At 39.9% G+C, this 12,958-nt stretch overlaps 1 long non-coding RNA gene across 1 annotated transcript; it reads right to left on the reverse strand.

Annotated features, from left to right (window-relative positions):
- Positions 1-1,055: 1,055 nt before the first annotated feature.
- On the reverse strand, positions 1,056-12,435 carry LOC137449680 (uncharacterized). The gene is made up of 3 exons (XR_010989444.1): positions 12,260-12,435; positions 3,057-3,175; positions 1,056-1,624 (listed from the first exon to the last, which is right to left on the reverse strand). It is a non-coding gene; the product is annotated as an uncharacterized lncRNA (long non-coding RNA).
- Between the last annotated feature and the right edge of the window lie 523 nt (positions 12,436-12,958).

Here is a 12,958-nt window from a genome sequence, read left to right on the forward strand (position 1 = left end):
CAATAATAAGAGGGAGAGGGTATCAAGGCTTAGTGGTGAACTTAAACTACATTTTTTAGTCACTCTAGAATCCCTTTAAAAAATAGTTGTGATGTTTTACTGGGCTCTGTCAAGGGAGAAGGCTGCCAAAAATGTTCTGTTGCAAGAGTAGATACTCCTTAATTCTTACTTATGCTTTCTCCCCTTTGTATAAAGAAACTCCAGTTGACACATCTCACTTGCATGAAGAGTGAAGCAGAATAAGTAGCAACTCTTGAATGTCCAGCACTACTTGTGATTATGCCTGATCTACTGCTCTGGAATGAATTCTAGTGTCAGCAGCAGTCCTGGCCTTCACAAACAAGAAGAGCAGAGGCTGCAATTAACTTTGTGTAGGTGTCCTGACATACAGGTAAGATCTGGAAAGCATTTTGCCTTAAGTCCATCTGGGTAACTCATACCACTGTCAGCAAACTGTCTCAGGCTGTCCATTGATTTATTCCTGAAAAAGTGTTCTGACAAAGACTGCACTAAAAATTTCTTGATGTGGATGATCTAGTCCCAGCCAAAATTTCTTCAGATATATATATCTATATCTAGATCTAGATCTAGATCTAGATCTATATAATCTATATCTATATCTAGATCTAGATATATAGATATATATATCTAGATCTAGATATATAGATATAGATATAGATGTAGATATAGATATAGATCAGATATAGATATAGATGATATAGATATAGATATAGATATAGATATAGATATAGATATAGATATAGATATAGATATAGATATAGATATAGATAAAAATCTGGGTCAGATTATGTCTTTGTTGGCAAACTTCTTCTTCAAGAGCTTTGAAATAGTCAGACTGAGATGCTGTGTCATATCTACCTTGAAAGAAAATGGTGTTCATTAACAGTAGAAAGAAGGAGGAGTTGGAAACAAGTAAGTTTAAGCCCTATCTTCAGTGTTGTTCTCTGGAAGTTAACCACATGTATAGGAAATAGAAGTACTTTGTACTTTTATTTTATTATAGTTAATATGTTTTTATTTTTCCAGCACTGAAATTGATTTTAATTAAAACAACATGCTTTGCAATTTAAAATAATAATATATATATATATAAATAAACCATGATGAGCCAACAAACAAACTGATGAGGTAAATCAACAGCTATTCCATCCAAGTAGCATTTTGGAAATTAACTTTATAACTCCTCCAACTGAGTTCAAACACCATACCAGCTCAGTAACTTTAGTTTTCTAAATGAATATATTTGGGCATAAATCAAGTAAATCTCTACAGTTAGACTACTTATGATTTTGGGTTAGATCCTTCAAAAGTATTGACTGAAAGAATTATGTGCATGGCTCAGAAGGAAAATTATTTTTGAAGCAAAAGGTGAGAGGTTGTGAAATTTGTTGATGAGAAACAGGGTTTAAAATCCCTTGTCTAATCCAGGGAATTTATCCTGTGTGTCGATCTTGCCTTGACGTTGTCCTGATTGTAAGGATACAAAGTCATTTCCATAGGGGTAGAAAATTGTTCATTTCTGGTCAATTCAAACTGAAATTATTTATTTGTTTGTAGGTCAGTCAGTGAATTGAAATACCCCTTCTCTGGTCCAATCCTTGATCTGCATGAAACAAAACAGAGATAGTTTTTATTTCACAGACGCTTCCTCTTAATGAAGATTGACAAGAATCTGATGTAATATGGTAAGAAGTGAATTGGGATGTTGTAAGAAAGATGTTGGGGACAAAAATCAAGGGGTAATACATCACTGAAGAACTTTGTCTCTCAACATAGGCAGGTAATTTAAGAACAAGGCTTGAGAAAGCCTTTCATATTTGCAGACATTCTGGCTGAATAACTGGGGGGAGAGGGGGGAATTAAGAAGTGAGCTAGCAACCTCTGTCCTTTGTCCCTGAAAAAGGTTAGTCTGTTTGCATCTGGGAACCAATTTCTGAATGATCTCTGCTTATTTTCTTCAATTATATAACCTATAGTTTCAGCACTTGGAGTCTCTTATGTAGTCCAACCACTGGGAACTCACGTTTGCCTGAAGACTCGCTGGTCATAGATTGAAGTCTCCAGTAATACAGGATCTTTAATAAGAGATTCTCATACCCCTGAGAAATTCTTCTGGTCCACACATTGTTTTTTAGGAGCTCAAGGCTCTTGGAGTCATTTTCAGAAGCAGAGACACAGGCAGGGTGTCCTTTGTACACACCAGGAAGCTGCTTTGTGACACATTAAATCTGAGCAAGGGCTATATTAAGAAGGGGAGAATTAAAAGCAAATCTGTTAAATGGGATATGTTGCAGTGCTTATATGGATCAATGAATCCAGTACACAATTTCAAAACACCAATATTAGCTATGTATTTTGCTGATAAAACTTAGAGGATAGATCAAGAGTGTGGTGTTCAGGGGTGTCAGACTTTAATTCCTGTTAATGAATTGTTGCTTCATTTTCTCAGGGTTTTTTTCAGGTGAAAAATATCTCTTTTTCCCAACTTTAAGACATAGAGTTGTTCTCCAGTCTATTGTGGGCTGCAAACAAGAGCTTGCAGAGCTTCTGTTTCTCCTCACCTTGTACTCTCTCCTGCCAGATCTCCAGGGTTCTTCCTGGAGATGAAAATGGGATAATAATAATAAGAATGACAACAAAATCACCATAGAAAATTAATATGAAACCCATAAAAAGAAATGGCGGAGGAGTGTTACTAATTTTGATTATAATATGTTGTTAAGACTCAGAATGACTGCTTCCAGATGAAAATATGCAACACTGAATATCATGGGAATACAAAAGATCAAACCAAATTAAACTAGAGTGATGAAGGCCAAGTTTCATTTCTCCTAACTTAAGCTGTCTGCAGTTGTAGTTTAACCCCATTGAGCAAAGAAGCCTCATGCAGCCACTCACTCACTTTCACTCTTAGTGGCATGGGGGAGCGAATAGGAAGGATAAAAGTGATAAAACTCATGGTTGAGATAAAGACAGTTAAATAATTAAATCAAAATCTGTGCACACAAGCAAAACAAAACAAGGATTTCACTCACTTCTCATCAGCGGGCAGGTGTTCAGCCATCTCCAGGAAAGCAGAGCTCCATCACATGCAATGGTTATTTGGGAAGACAAACACCATAACTCAGAATGTCTTGACTCTGTAAGCACTGCTCTGCAGTAACAAAAACATCCCTGTGTTACCAACACTGTTTTCATCAGAAGTCCAAAACAAAGCTCCTATACAAGCTACTATGAAGGAAATTAACTCTATCCCTGCCAAACTCATTGCAACAGTTTAGAAGTCTGTAGTTAAGGGAGCTATCTGTGTAAAGTCATATAAAGCAGAGGTCTAAACAACGGTCAGAGCACATACTGGATGAGTCACGTGAATATTTGAGATGAAGGTACATTGCTTTCTAAACTTCAGTGATTCTATTGTGTTCCACCCTGATCATCCAAGAAGCTTGGTGTGGTTTGATCAGACTGAGTCATAGAATCAGAGAATTGTAGAATTTTTCAAGTTGGAAAATCTCTAAAATCCTCAAGTCTAATTGTCAACCTAACACACCGTGGCCATTAAACTATGTCCTGAAGTGCCATGTCTACATATTTTTTAACACCTCTAGGGATGGTGACTCCAATACTTCCCTGGGCAGCCTGTTCCAATGCCTGACCACTTCTTCTGTAAAAAAAAAAAATTCCTAATATCCAACCTAAACCTCCCCTGGCACAATTTCAAGCATTTCCTCTCATTCTATCACCTACTAGGGAGAAGAGATAAATACCCACGTCACTACAACCTCTCTTCTTGTAGTTGTTGAGAGCAATAAGGTCTCCCCTCATCTTCCTCATCTTCAGACTAAGCAACCCCTAAGCCTCTCCTCAGAAGACATGGTCTCCAGGCCCTTCAACAGCTTCACTGCCCTTCTCTGGACAGGCTCCAGCACCTCAATGTTGCTGGGCAGCTTTCCAGTCACTCTCCCCAAAGCCTGTAACATTCAGGGGGTTGTTGAGACCCTGGCACTTGGCCTTGTTAAACCTCACACAACTGACCTCAGCTCATCAATCACCTCAGCTCTTTCTATCTGGCAGCCTATATTGTTCACACTTTAAAGCTTAAAATTGGAATTGTGTTTGAAATCAAAAGTAATACTGATCCCTGAATACTGCTGTTCCTGCTCTGTAGGGGCATGGCACAGTGGTCTTGGTTCTGCCTGAGAAACACAAAGAGTTTTCCTTTTCTAAGCTGAAAACTATTCCTCACTATAATGCTTCAGGCTCTGGATGTCATTCTCTGGTTAGAGATGTGGTTACTTGGAAATGAGAGCAGTCTTGTCTATCTGTAAAATCCATTGGTTTATGCTGAAGAAAGAACATTTCTCCCCCAGATTTGTCAGTACTCAACCATATTGTATGAGAAAAGTTTGTAGGAGGTCTCTTTGGAGAGATTTTGTTATTTTTTTAGGGTTTATTTCGGTTTCTGGTGAAACGAGAGGCCTTGAGCTTGTCAGATTCACCTGACATTGTTTCTGACAGCAGATAAACATAAGGATGGTAAGAGATTTATCTTTGCCGAAAAAAAAGCTTTCGGAACATGATAGCAAAATTGGAAACAAGCAGAGAAACATAAAAGAACCCCAAACAATCAAAGGTGACGTGAGATTATACTGTCTTCTTTTCTAGCTGCCACTTTGGATTTCTCTGTGGGACACTGCTGTGTTAGGATCCAAGGTCATGATCCAATAACACTTTTCCCATCTGAATGTTACTATTCAGGGCTGACAATCTCTCTAAACACCTTCCCTCACTGACACGCAAGGGTTTTCTGGCTATGAATAAGTTTCACTAAAGATTCTCAGCAGATTTTAAGGGTTCCCCAGGCTGTCTTGTAATTTAGGAGACCTTATCCTGCTGCAGAATTTTGTAGCTGCCTCCTATCTGCCACAAATACAGATGGAGGACCTCTGGCTAAAGCAATGATATTCGGACTTTGATATGCAGACAGCACTTTTGGAGGGCTGATTCATCCTCCCTCTAGGATTTTTATCTCCACATGTCAAAGGAATTTCACCTTTCTCGTCTCACATTACAAATGAACATATCATCAAAGCTTAGTTTGTAGTCACCACCCTGGATATAAGGAAGAAAATTATGTGGTTCCTAAGAACAGTTTGTTTAAACTAAACACCTCATTCCCTGGACCACCCACCTTCAGCCTCACTGTTGATTTTAGGGCTTATTGAGCAGTACTTGAGCAGGGTTATTTAGGGTTAGCAAAAACCTTACTATGTATGTAACTCTCAATGTCTCCTGTGCCACAAGGATTCCAAGAATTTCTCTTCTCTCCTCAGTCTGCCAGGAAACCAGAATGTACCCTCATGAAGGAGCTTTCACCCATGGTCACATTTGTTTATAAAGTTTCCCTGGCAAAAGTACAGATGATGATGATGATGATGATGACACCAAGCTGTGTGGTGCAGCAGACAGGCTGGAGGGAAGGGAGGCCATCCAGAGGGACCTTGACAGGCTGGAGAGGTGGGCACAGGCCAACCTCATGAAGTTCAATAAGAGCAAGTGCAGGGTCCTGCATCTGGGTCGAGGCAATCCCAGGCACAAATACAGGCTGGGCAGTGACTGGCTGGAAAGTAGCCCTGAAGAGAGAGACTTGGGGGTGCTGGTGGACAAAAAGCTCAACATGAGCTCTCAGTGTGCACTTGCAGCCCGCAAAGCCAATCAGATCCTGGGCTGCATCAGGAGAAGTGTGGCTAGCAGGTCGAGGGATGTGATCCTCCCCCTCTACTCAGCCCTGGTGAGACCCCACCTGGAGTACTGTGTCCAGTTCTGGAGCCCCTATTACAAGAGGGATGTGGAGGTGCTGGAACGTGTCCAGAGAAGGGCCACAAGGATGATCAGAGGGCTGGAGCACCTCTCCTATGAGGACAGACTGAAGGAGTTGGGGCTGTTCAGTCTGCAGAAGAGAAGGCTCCGAGGTGACCTAATTGTGGCCTTCCAGTATCTGAAAGGGGCCTACAGGAAGGCTGGGGAAGGACTTCTCAGGATATCAGGTAGTGATAGGACTAGGGGGAATGGAATGAAGCTGGAGGTGGGGAGATTCAGGCTAGATGTGAGGAGGAGGTTCTTCACCATGAGAGTGGTGAAACCCTGGAATGTGTTGTCCAGGGAGGTGGTCGAGGCCCCGTCCCTAGGGGTGTTTAAGAGCAGGCTGGATGAGGCTCTGTCCAGCCTGATCTAGAGTGGGGTGTCCCTGCCCATGGCAGGGGGGTTGGAACTAGATGATCCTTGTGGTCCCTTCCAACCCTGAATGAAACTATGATACTATGAAACTATGATGATCACTGTGAGAACAGTGAGGTGTTTTAGCAGTCTAAACCTGCTTTGTGACTCAGACCAGAAAATAAAATATTCCAACATTGCTAAAATCAAAGCAGCATCCTACCAGCCCCCTCCTAGGAAACATGACATTAAGTAGAAGGTGTGAGTTTAGGGGGAGATAATTCATGTCTCCTTGCAAAAGAAGAGCACATCCCTCAACCATTCAGGTTGAAGACAAGCTTTGAGTGTCCCATCAGATGTGCTGTAATGATGGGCACAAAAGGCTGGTAGGCAGCGCACCTGAATTCTCCTCCTAGTCCATCACTGCTTTGCAGTGGGATCTGTGGTAATATTGTTGTTGTGTCAGGATCTAAAGCTGTGCAAGCCCCCTTGTGAGTGAAAATATGATTCCTTATTCCCCAGACCTGCAGAAAGCCCTACCTCATGAACCATAATTAAAGCTCTTCATCTTGAATATCCAACCTGTTATAGCGCAGAACAACTAGTCTAAAGACAATCCATCTGGGTTTTGGCTGGAAGATGTCCAGAACAGATAGCATATTTAGGAATTTCACTTCTACTGTTGACCAAACCTCCAAGGACTAGTATCTTGTTCATATTTAAGGCTTTTTGGGGGAATGGAAGAGCTCTTTCTAAATGCTCACTGGAAGCAAAAGGAAAAGAAAACTCTGCAAGATTTTTCAAAAATGCTGAAGGAACTGAAATATTTTACTAACTTATTTCCTGAAAATGACCAAACCCACTTTGGTTTAATTATCTGAAAATAAAATAAATAATACGTGGTCTATTAGGGCAGATACTGGGGGAGAAAAAGTTAACTTTAACAGATAAAAGTTTTTGTAGACAACAGAATATTGGTGTTTAGAATGTTAAACCTCTGCCAGTCTTCCCCTCTGATATTAACGATCTTCTCTCAAGATCACACTGATGCAGATTAAGTAATCAAGCTCTTCATGAGTGGTCATTCCACTCTAACTTTCCTCACTCACTTGCTCAATCCCAAGAATGACATGAAGTACTAGAGGAAAAGCAGAGAGAACATGGACTTGGAGACTCAGTCACAGCAGCATTTATTCTGTATATCACAGAACTATCACAGATTACTATTATCACAATATTGTTATTATTGCAGTATCATTATACCATGATACTGAATGAAACTAAAAGCAGTCATCTTTCTGGGAGATCAGGAAACTCAGTATGTGATGAAGGGAAACATAATACTTGATGCTTAAGACTTCACCATGTAGGAACTAGAAGCATATTTTTACCTAGGGAGAAGAGCATAATGGCAGAAATGGGTTCAATCCACCCAAGTGCTGACATATTAACATTAGATGCTTTTCATTTGTTATGCTATACCAAAGTTATTTGTCTTTCCTTCTAAGATTACTGACCCTCAGCAGAAATTGGGCACCAGGTATGCAGACTGCTGGCTTGGAATAGTGTGGAGAAAGGGTGAGTCTATCTTTGCCTTCTCATGTAAATAGAATCAGAGATTTCAGAACAGCTTGTCAAAGACTACAGAATGATCTCCACCAAGCAAGAGGGATCCTCATATGTCTTACTGACTTCTCCAAGTACAAACCTGCTACATAAATACAGAAGAAAATCAGTTTGTCCCAAAAGGGGATTCTGTGCTGACCATACAGTTATTCTTGGAAAAAGATGGCAGAAAATTAACACCACAAATATGGGTCATACTTAACCATGTTTCTTAATAGACTCCTAGAAGTTGTTCTGATATTGTAACAATGTGAACATTAAGAGAGCAGAATGGATTTCCAGTGGTTTAACTTGAAGAGTTATGCCATTTACTACCTTCATCCTTCTCATGACAGACCTTGGAATGGGAATTGCAAAGGTATTTCCACTTCAGTCTCACTTGAAGTGGCTGTTGACATAATCTAGAGCAGCTCTAAATTACAATCCAAGTTGTTCTCACTCCCAATTGGAATTCAAACTGTACAGCAGTGAGATTATGGGGAATTACCTGAGACCTGGATTTCCAATTATTTCCCTCACCTTCTGAAAAAGTGAAACAATGACCAGCAGTTTTATCAACATCTGAGTGAAAGTCACTCTTTCAAATGCATTTGTTCCTTGCAGCACAAAGAGGAAGCAGAGGGACAGCGAATGTTTTTCTACCTTTGCTTGCCTTATCTCACTTGATGCCGAGTTCTCCAATGCAAATAAACTGTGGTTTCAAGGGGAAAGTCAATGAAGAAGTGTTGCTGAGCTGATGAATATTTGCTTTGACTTTGTGACTGGAGGCAGAACACAAACCAGGGAATACCTGAACTATTTAGTTATAATTTCTCCAGTCACTGGCCCAGGTGATTTCATTAACAGATGCACACTTTATCAGTGTAAATTGTTGCCATAATATCTTGATCACAGTAAATACATCACAGAGTATACACACACATTCAGTCAAGTATTCCAGACAGCTTGGATATGTTGCAGTAGAGCTGAAATTATTTTACCTTTCACTTTATTGTTGATATCTTTTCATCAGCTAGTGCATTTTTCCTTCTGTGCTCAAAAAGAGATGTCTCAGCAGGAAGCCTAGACTTGCTAGAGCCCCTTAGCACATTTAAAGATATGCAGTCAGAAGAGGAGATTCTTAAAGACACAGATGACTTGCAGTTATCTATGCCTCAGGAGTGATAGATCTGACTAACCATTACCACCTCCAGCAAAGGAGACTACATATGAAAAAAAAAAATGCAACCTGGCCTCCATCTGTACTCAATAAAGAGCAAGTACATTGCAGTAGCATCATCATTCAGCAAATGCCTGAATTTGTTTAGGGAAAGTGCCATGACTCACAAAGCCAGACCAGTTCTCATAGTCTCTTCCACAAAACTCAAGCCACAGCTGCTGCAAGGCAAAGTTGTTTGAACTTAGATGAAGTTAAGATGGTATAACTAGGATGAAGGTAACTATGCAAGAGCAGTGCAGGATACAGGATAACATAGTCCTTTGCCTTCCCTAATAAATGCCTGGAACTGCCTAATCAGTTCTGCTTGGATAGAAACACTGATTTCTTTGGGGTTTGTTTGTTTGTTGGTTTTTCTTTCAGATTGTTATGTTTTAATGAAACATGGAAATTGGGAAGATTTATTTGTTTCATAGATTTATTTTCTGGAAGGTAAACCTTGATACACACACAGATTAGTCAATGGCTTAGCTGTTTGATCACTGACTGAAATGAAGCCCTCTCTTGCCCTGTGTTTATGTCTAAAAAGAGACATGGACTGACATTTTCTTGACAAACTGTCCTTTCCCTCCAAGATTTCAGAAGGCATTCCTTTTAATATGCAACAAAATCAATTTCTGATGACTTCAGCTTCTGACAGAATTGAATTCTGCATTTCTAAGCAGCATCTGATCTTGTAGAGTTTGGGAGAGAGAGAGTTCATGTTGATTCTGTTAATTGTCTCTGCACAGCCAATTTCACAGCCAGCCTTCACAAATCAGGTGCAGTGGTAGGCCTCCGACTCCAGGAAATCTCTCCCTCCTGCTCTAAGTCAGTTTGTTGGAGTTTTGTACTCACAGAACCATCCGAAGTCAAGATGTCAGTGTTCTCATTACCACTCCAGAGAGGAAACTACTTCTTGTGATGTTGCCTATGATAAAATGTCATTTCCCTTATTCAGTATTTTGTATTTAATTTACCAGTCTGCCTTCTTTATGCCTCCATTTACTTCCATGGCCAACATTTAATGAAACCTGGCACTGAGACAGATGGATTTTCTTTCTGTCCATATCACTTAGTATTCAGCACCTGAAAACAAAATCTTGATCGTAAGACCATGGGGCAGGGAGAAAAATAGAGCTCATTTTGCTTTATTTCTCACCACTTAGAAATCACTATTTTCTTGCTTCCAAGACTCTCATCCCCAAAGGTTCTCTATTTGTCATCACTCAAATGTTAATTTTATTAGACTATGCTGCACATGGAATTACTCTCATGTAATCCATTTGCTACTTGTTTGACTCACGTATGATTAGTCTTTCCCTCTGCATTTTTATATAAGGCTTAATAGGGAAATATCACAATATCCTGGGTGTTAGGATGAATAATCCTCAAACTCCCCAAGGGAGCAGGATATCATGACCATTTCATTATACAAATAGAGAAATAAGACCTGCAGATTTCATTCCCCTTCTGCCAGTGAATTTGATTCCAGACAGAACAAGACACATGTGATCAGTTTTCTGCATAAGCTACCAAGATGGGAATTGAACCAACATTTCCTAGGGCTAAGTCCTGTGCTAATCCACAAGAATTTTTTTTTTTTCATCTCAGTGGGTTAATGTGAAACAAAATGTGACATGGTGGTCCTGTGGTAGACAAAAGAAAACAATCTCAGCCATGTATTATAGTGCTAGTGCAACATCAGTGAATCCTGATGGACTTTGAAGATAAAACCAAATTATTTTAGATGCTTGCAAGCAAGTTGTTAGCAAAGAGTTCTTGAAATTCTATAGACAAAATGGAGAGAAAGACCTGCAGGAATAATACTCCTTAGGCAGGGATATGGACACCTAAAACACTGCCCTCTCCTTGCATAGTAAATATGATAATAGAAGTGTATTGCTAGAATGATCTTGCACTCTTTTTTTTTACTTTTTTTGCTTTGTTTTGGTGGTGGTGTTTGTTTTTTTGTTTTTGTTTGTTTGGGATTTTATTTGAGGAAAGCAGAAATACAATTGGAATACCTGAACTCTTCCCTGACTATCTGACACCAATGTAATATAAAGCTCTCCATTCCTCAGTTCTATAGAGATTAAAATCAGAAGGAATCCTTAATCATTCACATGAGAATAAATACTTTATATGTTAGCAAGAAGGCAAGAGGCTTCCCTGACACAAGTTGCAAAAAAACATGAGGTATTAGCAAGATATTTTGGCATCTGAAGTGAGAGGATGGTCCCTCGTAGAGCTTTGGGCTGCTTGTCTCCCTCCTTTTATCTCTTATAGTCTCCTGAATTCCTCATTCAATTGAGGGATACTCTCCCAGGTAGAGCTCTTTTTGGCTCAGTCAACCCATAACACTTCTCTACATGAGACAGATGCACAAGAGGAAAACATCTGAGGATGGAAACCATTGTGCTCTACTGCTGACACAAGATGCACTGCTGCTTTTATAAGATGTACTTTATGTGATAAAGACCATGAGCAGAGTTGTCTGCCAAATTCAGACAGCAGTAGAAGATTAGGACTCCCACTCCTGGTCTGAATGGACACAGTCTGTCTCAGCACTGACATAATTTCTCCCTGCACAAAACCCAAAGGCACAACTTCAGGAGGCAGGTAGGCTGCTTCAGCCTCAGTCTCCTGAGCTGGCCAGCAGCCAACACTCCATGAGGCATAACATCTTCTGACCATGTGTAGAAATAGGTCAGGTCTCCAATTATTAAGTTGTGCTGCAGTTAAGAACTTGTGAATGTAAAACATATTCTACTAGGTTGGCTCTGGCTAGACCAATAATCTGCATTAAAAAGACATATTTAAGGACACACAAACCTGGCCACTGTCAGACACTTTTTCCTCCTGTAGTCTCACAACTTCCACAGCTATTTCATTAGAGATTGTAAGGTATATAACTCATGCCTATTCACTACACTCCCAGCTATTCCTTTACATCATTTTTGGTCAAGATGTTTTTATATTTTCAGTCCCCTCAATCCTTGTTAGAGCAAAACTCCAAAGGTTCATTGCTACTCCATTTAAATGCATACAGATATATATATATATACACACACACACATATCTATACATATATATGCATATGTACTTTGATTTTGTTCTGGTTTAGATCAGTGTCCTATAATTTCAGGAAATTTTTGCTAGTTGGTGGATTAAATTAATCTTATCTCCCACCAGTCTTACCTTAATAACCTTGAGCATATCCCCCTCAGCCTTTTTCTCCAAACTGAAGAGTCCCCAACTTGATATTCTCTCTCCATAAAGCAGCTGCTTCTTTCCATCTGCAGTGTGAATTGTCCTTCTCTGCATCTTTTTTTAGCTCTGCTTATTTTTTCTTTTCCTAACTTCATCTGGTTTGTGTTTTTCTCTTACAAAATCATGTTTTCCTCAAAAAATGTTCTGACTTGATTTGACAATGCTAGAAGATAGAGAACATGCAGCTTCGCTTGCTTGTTTGTTGCACTGAGTAATAACCTCCACTGTTAAAAACATGCCAGCTATTAGTGTTTGCCTGGCTGTCACTGCCTGCTGCTCCTCTGCTCCTTCTTGCAAGGCTTCCCTGCTAGGTTAAAACACTCTTTACCATCCAGCATTTATCTTTGCAAAAAGAATTGTACATTGTGATCAAAGCACTTCCCTGTGTATTCTTTGTTTTTCTTACCTCCTTTTCTATAATTTGGTCACTGGTCAGAGTTATATCCAGACTGCAGATCCTATGTGCGGGTCACTTCCAGGGCTGGTGTCCTCATTGCCACAAATGGCTAAGGCTTGGAAAATAACATCAACTTCTTGTCACAGGACTCTTTTCTGTGCACCCAAGTTCTCATTAGCACTGTTTTCCAGTTAGCACTGCAGACCTGGGAAGGACAAATGAGTGGTGAG

Source organism: Melanerpes formicivorus, unplaced genomic scaffold, assembly GCF_026170545.1.
Source record: "Melanerpes formicivorus ecotype bairdi unplaced genomic scaffold, bMelFor1.0.p_v2 SCAF_32, whole genome shotgun sequence".
Taxonomy (NCBI): Eukaryota; Metazoa; Chordata; class Aves; order Piciformes; family Picidae; genus Melanerpes; species Melanerpes formicivorus.